This window comes from Podarcis filfolensis, assembly GCF_964270895.1.
Source record: "Podarcis filfolensis genome assembly, chromosome: 3".
Taxonomy (NCBI): Eukaryota; Metazoa; Chordata; class Lepidosauria; order Squamata; family Lacertidae; genus Podarcis; species Podarcis filfolensis.
In genome coordinates, this window is record NC_139606.1 from 19,164,613 (window position 1) to 19,172,541 (window position 7,929).

General features: G+C 44.8%; 1 long non-coding RNA gene across 1 annotated transcript; it reads right to left on the minus strand.

Annotated features, from left to right (window-relative positions):
* Positions 1-344: 344 nt before the first annotated feature.
* On the minus strand, positions 345-7,261 carry LOC310758226. Its single transcript, XR_014545653.1, has 3 exons — positions 7,179-7,261; positions 2,503-2,545; positions 345-424 (listed from the first exon to the last, which is right to left on the minus strand). It is a non-coding gene; the product is annotated as an uncharacterized lncRNA (long non-coding RNA).
* Positions 7,262-7,929: the final 668 nt, after the last annotated feature.

The window sequence follows — 7,929 nt, forward strand, 5'->3', positions numbered from 1 at the left end:
AGCCCTGAGTGCTCACTGGAAGGACAGATCGTGAAGCTGAGGCTCCAATACTTTGGCCACCTCATGAGAAGAGAAGACTCCTTGGAAAAGACCCTGATGTTGGGAAAGATTGAGGGCACAAGGAGAAGGGGATGACAGAGGATGAGATGGTTGGACAGTGTTCTGGAAGCTATCAATATGAGTTTGACCAACTGCGGGAGGCAGTGGTAGACAGCAGTGCCTGGCGTGGTCTGGTCCATGCGGTCACGAAGAGTCAGACACGACTAAAGGACTAAACAACAACAAGCAATTTGCTCATCATCAGAAATGGAAACATTCATTATTGTCTTAACATTGACAGTCTACTTGACATCCGCAAGTGGAGAGTCACCATATGAACCTCAAAATTCTAGTAATGTCCAGGGGGTGGGGGCTAAATTGGTGCCTGGGGAGAATTATTAAAAGTATTTTTAAAATAATAATCATAATAATTTATTATTTATACCCCGCTCATCTGGCTCCCAACAGAATATTAAAAACGCGACAGAACTTCAAACATTAAAAACTTCCCTAAACATTGCTGCCTTCAGATGGCTTCTAAAAGTCAGATAGTTGTTTATCTCCTTGACATCTGATGGGAGGGCGTTCCACAGGGTGGGTGCCACTACCGAGAAGGCCTTCTGCCTGGTTCCCTGTAACCTCACTTCTCACAGGGAGGGAACCAGCAGAAGGCCCTCAGAGCTGGACCTTAGTGTTCAGGCTGAACGATGGAGATAATTTTGAAAGTAAATGTCCGGGATTTTGTGTTTTCCCTAGTGGAAGCGCTGTTCCTTGTTGCCTCCTCCTTGTTGGTTGGCTGGGGGGAGAGCAGACCTGTTATGGAAAGCTGTTGATGGGCCATAGAAGGATCCTTTGGCCTGGGGACACAGATGTCACACAGGTTGCTGGGGTAACTGTGTGTTTGATGGGATGGGAAAAGGGAGTTTTGAAGCAGGGGCTTCTGGGCAGGAAGAGGAGGAAGTAAGGCTGAGATGCATCTTGGTGGAGGAGAAGGAAAGGTTGGGCGATGCCATAAGATCTGGACTCCCTCCATGCAGACTGAAGGTGTAAACAGGTGAATAAAGCATGGTGGAATCGACACACATTTAAAAAACCATGGAGAGACCTGGTCTGAACAAAGACATTGGATTCTTATCTCATTATACATGACAAAGCCATTTTTCACCTTCTCACCCCTTGCTTTTTCCTGTAAGACCTATTGCAGTCGTTAAGAGTCGTCAACAGGCTCATCACAGCTATCTGCCAATCACCCATTCCCACCACCCTTCTGAGTAATACCCCTCCCCACCTTCTCACTATATAGAAGGATCTGGCAACTTCTGTTTCAGTGTATCTGAAGAAGTGTGCATGCACATGAAAGCTCATACCAAGAACTAACTTAGTTGGTCTTTAAGGTGCTACTGGAAGGAAAAATTTTTTTTGTTTTAAAAAATACATTGAATTTCACCATCGCCATCTAGCGTTACATTGTATATTGCACTTAAAGCACACTTAAAACATTTTATTTGCAGCTGTAGAGCTGAGTCCCATATTTCTTAAAGCACGACAGTCTGCACTGTGTCTTCTGTTCTCCAAAGGGACACAGACACTGTATGTGTGCCTGTGACCCCATGCGCTCTTGCCACTGCTTGGCAGAGAGAGGGGCAGGCACCAGGCTTTTGTAACAATATTTAAATATCTCCTCTTTGGTCAGTGTAACTCTCCCATTCCTATACAGTGGTACCTTGGGTTAAGTACTTAATTCGTTCTGGAGGTCTGTTCTTAACCTGAAACAATTCTTAACCTGAAGCACCACTTTAGCTAATGGGGCCTCTCGCTGCTGCTGTGCCGCCAGAGCACGATTTCTGTTCTCATCCTGAAGCAAAGTGCTTAACCTGAGGTACTATTTCTGGTGCTGGAGGAGACTCTTGAGAGTCCCATGGACTGCAAGAAGATCAAACCTATCCATTCTTAACGAAATCAGCCCTGAGTGCTCACTGGAAGGACAGATCCTGAAGCTGAGGCTGCAATACTTTGGCCACCTCATGAGAAGAGAAGACTCCCTGGAAAAGACCCTGATGTTGGGAAAGATGGAGGGCACAAGGAGAAGGGGACGACAGAGGATGAGATGGTTGGACAGTGTTGTCGAAGCTACCAGCATGAGTTTGACCAAACTGCGGGAGGCAGTGGAAGACAGGAGTGCCTGGCGTGCTCTGGTCCATGGGGTCACGAAGAGTCGGACACGACTAAACAACTAAACGACAACAACTATTTCTGGGTTAGCGGAGTCTGTAACCTGAAGCGTATGTAACCTGAAGCGTATGTAACCCGAGTTACCACTGTATAGATATCCCTGGGGCTCTTATTTTAGTCCTTTTTGTTCTGTGTTTCTCTTTTCCAAGTTTCTGCTCAAACTTACCATTGGTTAGGGATGTTTTGATTCAGTGAGAGAATTTCTGGATCTTGTCATCTACCTTCACTTACCTTTTGGATGTGAGAATGTACATTCTTTAAATCCCTGCCTGCCCTGGAAAAAGAAAGTTTTCCCATTAATTGCATTGTCTTTCATATCTGAAGTAGATTTATTTTATTTTTTTTATAAAAAAATTGATTGTGAATTCCATTTATCAATGCACACTTCATAACTTTGCACAGATGTCTTTTACTCAAGAAAGTGAAAGAAATATGCAGATGTGTCATTAAACATTTATAAGCCTACTGCAAAATTAGTGCTTCAAAAGGAGAGTGTTGATTTACTTAAAATAGATGCATGTATGATCTATCTCGTTCAGATAAAAAAGTCCACGTAAATCAGATGAATGGAATTACTTGTATAACAAAATAGAATTAGCATTTTTGAAGCTGAACTTTTAATCCCTGTTGAACAAAGACGGCACTGTACCATTTTCAACAACTTATTTGGTGGCAATTGGGTTTAAATTACTTTAGTTTTTAACATCTGTAATGGTTCTAGGGGTTGCTCGTGCGTAAGTTGCCGCCACTCCTGGCTAGGTTACCTGGTTGAACCCTTTCTGTCTGGACAGCCTCTAGCTTCGTGGCTGTCTCAGTCGCTGGCAGAATCCGTCAGTGGGCGTTTCTTGAACTTCTTCCAGCAAAGAAGTTCTTTGACGCCAAGTCTCCTCCTACTCTCCCTGCGTGGAAGTCTTCTGCGCAGGGAGGGTGTGGGCAGCAGAGTACCCGTACTCTCTCCGCTGGTCTCCGGCGAGGAGTCTTGGAGCCTCCTCTCCGATTCCCCCATCTGCCCCCCTTCTCCACTGGTGTTACGCTGATTTCCTTCCCCAGCAGATGGGCTGCCTCTCTGCCTGCTGGGACCCTCTCCGGCATCCCTCTGGAGCCTTCCCTCCGCCTCTAGCTCCGATGGCAGTTCCCTGACAACATCCAAAGGCGAAATTTTCCTTTTGGGTTGAGTGACAAATCTATCATCTTGCATATGGCTCAAATACGATGTGCTTTTGTCAGTCACAAGTAAAGTTTATGTTGATGCTGAAAGTGAAAATACACATGAGAGATCAGTCTAAGTTGAGAACATGATGAGTAAAAGATGAGTTGGTTTAGGAAATCTGGATAAACTTCAAACTTGTCAACCAACTGTTGTGAAACTTGAGTGGAAAATCATGAAGAAAAAATAGTAGATGGATAACATTGTAGAAAACTGGGGACAAAGGAAAATCTAAGAACCCTAAGATCTAGAAGCTGCCAATATCAAACATAGCTTATTGACTTCTATCAAGTCAGACCATGGCCTGTCTAGGAGAGTACTGTCTACACTGACAGACAGAGGATTTCCAGGGTTTTAACTCTGCTGTGAGTTGCCTAGAGACTACCTTGTATAAGGTGACTAACAAACTGAACAAATGAATGATTGCACAACGTTCTCTTCAGGTAGAATAGGCAAACTTTGTAATTTTCAAAATACTTCGTACCACGCACAGCTCTTCTTACATTAATGGCCCACATGTCTCAGCAAAAAAAGGCTTTGTGTGTGTGTCAGATGTACTGTTTGTGATCATGGAAGGATCAAAGAGCCTTCTGTCAGTAGAAGGGCATCCCTAAAATTTTGCTGCCCCTTGACTCACCTTTATACAGCTGATATGTCAGGCTTCAGGGACTCGCCCCCCCCCCTTGGCAGTAGATAATCAGAACAAAGCAAAAGGAGTCTCTTACCAGTTAGAAATTTTAATGATCATAGCGAGAGAACAAAGAATCCATTCCTAGGATGAAGGTGCTCCCAATTAAGGATTCCCCCCACTCCCCCCTTGTCATCCACGTCAATTCCGCGCCTTGCAACCTGATCTCACAACCACTGTGCTTTCTGTGCTGCCACCTTAGCTGCTCTCCTTGGCCTTGGGAAGAGTGGATGGACACTTTCCAGTGAAAGAGAGTCTGTTAACTCTCTCCCAGTTCTTCTCCTAGCTGTTCACCACTCAGTATTTCCCAGCTTCTGCCTTCTGAACTATGCCCCTCTGCAAACCACTGTTCCAAATCTATACTGTCCTCCTGCTTCTGGGAAGATTCAGGATCAGTGCAGCCCTCCTCAGCAAGGTCCCTGACATGGTGGGAAACCGCTGAAAACAAGGGCAAGGAAGCAAATGGTGAGGGGAGCTTTGGATTTCTGAACCTCACGCCGAGTGAGGATTGCAGCATAACTCTTAGTCAGTGGCACCTTTTGAATCTGCAGCTCGGCAAAACACAAGTGAACCTCCCTTCCTTTCCTCTCTTATGTTCTTTATTGTGCTCTGATTGCCAAGAAAGGCTCACCACTGGCAGCTGGGTGATGCGCTATGTGAATTAAAAATAGAGCTGGCTGTTTTGATGTGCTACACATATTAAGCTCCTAGGAAGAGGGAACTTTAACACAAGAGGGTTTTTCCACCCGTTCTCCAACCCCTTCCCTTTTCACGGATAATTATTTTGAGCTGTTTCCACATGCCACTCTGCAACCAGCGGGTTAATGGTGAAATACAAATTTCAGAACTCGCACCCTTTTCAGAACTAATTTCAGAACTCACCCCTTTATTTTTTTGCTAACAGTGGCAGCACAAGCGATATACCTGGGTGCCAAGTTCAAGCAAAGTGCAGTGCTATTGTTATTATTATTATTTTTCCCCCTTTTGGATTCGGTGTGACCTATCATGTAGCTATGATACATGATAAAAAGGGAGAAATTGCAGCCAAGCTCAACTGTGTTCAAAGCAAGGTGCTAGTGAAAGGAAGGGATGGAAAATAAGCACTAATGGATTAATGGTCCATGATAAATGCTTTATTATAAAAGCTAGTGAGTGATTAGATAATTCTTGCTTCCAAAAGTAGGATTTAAATATTTCTGTCTGGCATGCAACCAGAATAAATAAATCACTCGACTATCTAGTTTATAGGAACACATGTATGCGTATGTATATGAACAGGGTAGAAAGGTCCTCTTCTTCTTTTATACAGTAGGTGTTAGAAAAGCTGACAGCCACTGCACTACAACAACTTGCTGCTGGGAGCTGCTCTGGTGTGCAGAAAAAGGAGAGAAATGATTATACAAGTTCTGCTCATCCAGACTGTCACTTGGCCTGACTGATCCTGCCTGCTTTCTCTGCTAAACTGAAACAGGCAGCAACTTCGGAGTACTTAATATAGGGTTAGCAGACATCCCTGGTTCCCGGGGACAGTCCCTGGATTTGCAAATCTTCTTCTTGTTGTTGTTTAGTCATTTAGTCGTGTCCGACTCTTTGTGACCCCATGGACCAGAGCACGCCAGGCACTCCTGTCTTCCACTGCCTCCTGCAGTTTGGTCAAAATCATGGTGGTAGCTTCGAGAACACTATCTAACCATCTCGTCCTCTGTCGTCCCCTTCTCCTTGTGCCCTCAATCTTTCCCAACATCAGGGTCTTTTCCAGGGAGTCTTCTCTTCTCATGAGGTGGCCAAAGTATTGGAGCCTCAGCTTCAGGATCTGTCCTTCCAGTGAGCACTCAGGGCTGATTTCATTTAGAATGGATAGGTTTTATCTTCTTGCAGTCCATGGGACTCTCAAGAGTCTCCTCCAGCACCATAATTCAAAAGCATCAATTCTTTGGCGATCAGCCTTCTTTATGGTCCAGCTGTCACTTCCATACATCACTACTGGGAAAACCATAGCTTTAACTATACGGACCTTTGTTGGCAAGGTGATGTCTCTGCTTTTTAAGATGCTGTCTAGGTTTGTCATTGCTTTCTTCCCAAGAAGCAGGCGTCTTTTAATTTTGTGACTGCTGTCACCATCTGCAGTGATCCTGGAGCCCAAGAAAGTAAAATCTCTCACTGCCTCCATTTCTTCCCCTTCTATTTGCCAGGAGGTGATGGGCCCAGTGGCCATGATCTTCGTTTCTTTGATGTTGAGCTTCAGACCATGTTTTGTGCTCTCCTCTTTCACCCTCCTTAAAAGGTTCTTTAATTCCTCCTCACTTTCTGCCATCAATGTTATGTCATCTGCAATCTGTCCCTGGACAAATTCCATCCCCAGAATGTCCCCAGATTTGCAAATCTGTTCCTGGAAAACATGGCCGCGGCAGCCTCGGCAGTCCGGAGCCAGCCTATTAGTGCAGTTGGCTCTGGCTGGCTTCAGGAGCTGCTCGCTGCCATGGCACCCGCCATTTTTCCTGCGCCACGGCAGCAGGCGGCGAGCAGCTCCTGAAGCCAGCCAGAGCCTACTGCACTAACAGGCTGGCCCCTTCTTAGCTACAGCAGCCCACCCGTGACTCCAGAGCCTCCTCTGATCTGTCAAAACAAAGGGGGAAGGAGATGGGGGAAGGCTTGGGAGTCATGGGCGGGTGGTGCGCCATTGCCCAGTTTTTTAAAAAGCTCTGCAGATTTATGTTTTGCAGGGTGCGAAAGAAGGGCTTTGCACCTTTATACAATATGCATGTGTGCTTGGGCTCAGGGTCTTTTGCCTCACCATCTCCACTACTGACTCCCTGTTGCTACTCAGCTTCAGAAAAGAAAAAGAAAAAAAGTGTCCCCTGATTCACTGAAAAAAATCTGGTAACCATAACTTAATAATCTCCCCCCCCCACCATCTCATATTAGGATTACAAAACTGTTACTTTCATCAAAAGCAGACAGACAACTATACCCATTGCTATACCACCCTAGGCAGATTCCACGATAGCATACCCCGCAGGTGTCCCAGAAGAAACCAGGACATCTCATTTTCCTCTGAGCATGGCAGCCATTTTGGGTGCCATGATATAACATGACTGTGCGCCAGGATTTCACCCTGAAAAAGTGTGTCTTTAGGGCTCTGTGATCTCGCTTGGGTCATGTGACTCGTGTGGGTGTACGAATGAAGGCACTCATCCCGGTTTTGAGACTCAACATGTTGGAGGGTATGTGGACAGAACTGACTGGTGCATAAGCCTTTGAAGTAGGGATGGGGGAAATCAGCCTACTTCAGTTTCCCAGCCTTCAGTTCACTTTTCCATATTTCTGCATCGATTGGCAATTATTATTTTTAAAAAGAAAAAAGAAGAATGCAAATTTGTCTGTATTTCAGCACAGATTTCTCCTGTTGCATGCATTTCGGCAAGCAGTTTTTCCATAATATCGTGCATTTTTACATGTCATTTTCACTAATACACACATTATTTAATCCTATTTTAATGAATGCTTTTATAACGCTTTACAAGCTCTCTAAATGAAAGAACGAAAACAGAACACCCAACCAACTTGATAGCAATCACATAGCACACTGACAAATGTCTTCCTCTCAGGTCCAGTACATAACATCAATAGCTGAATCCTACTGTGGCCTGATTGCATCATTCCAAAAAAGAAAATGAAACCTGATTGGCTCTCTAAACACTCATACTCATTGGCTACATTCAAATAAAGGAAAGCTACTGTGTATCAACCTAAGCAAGTTGTG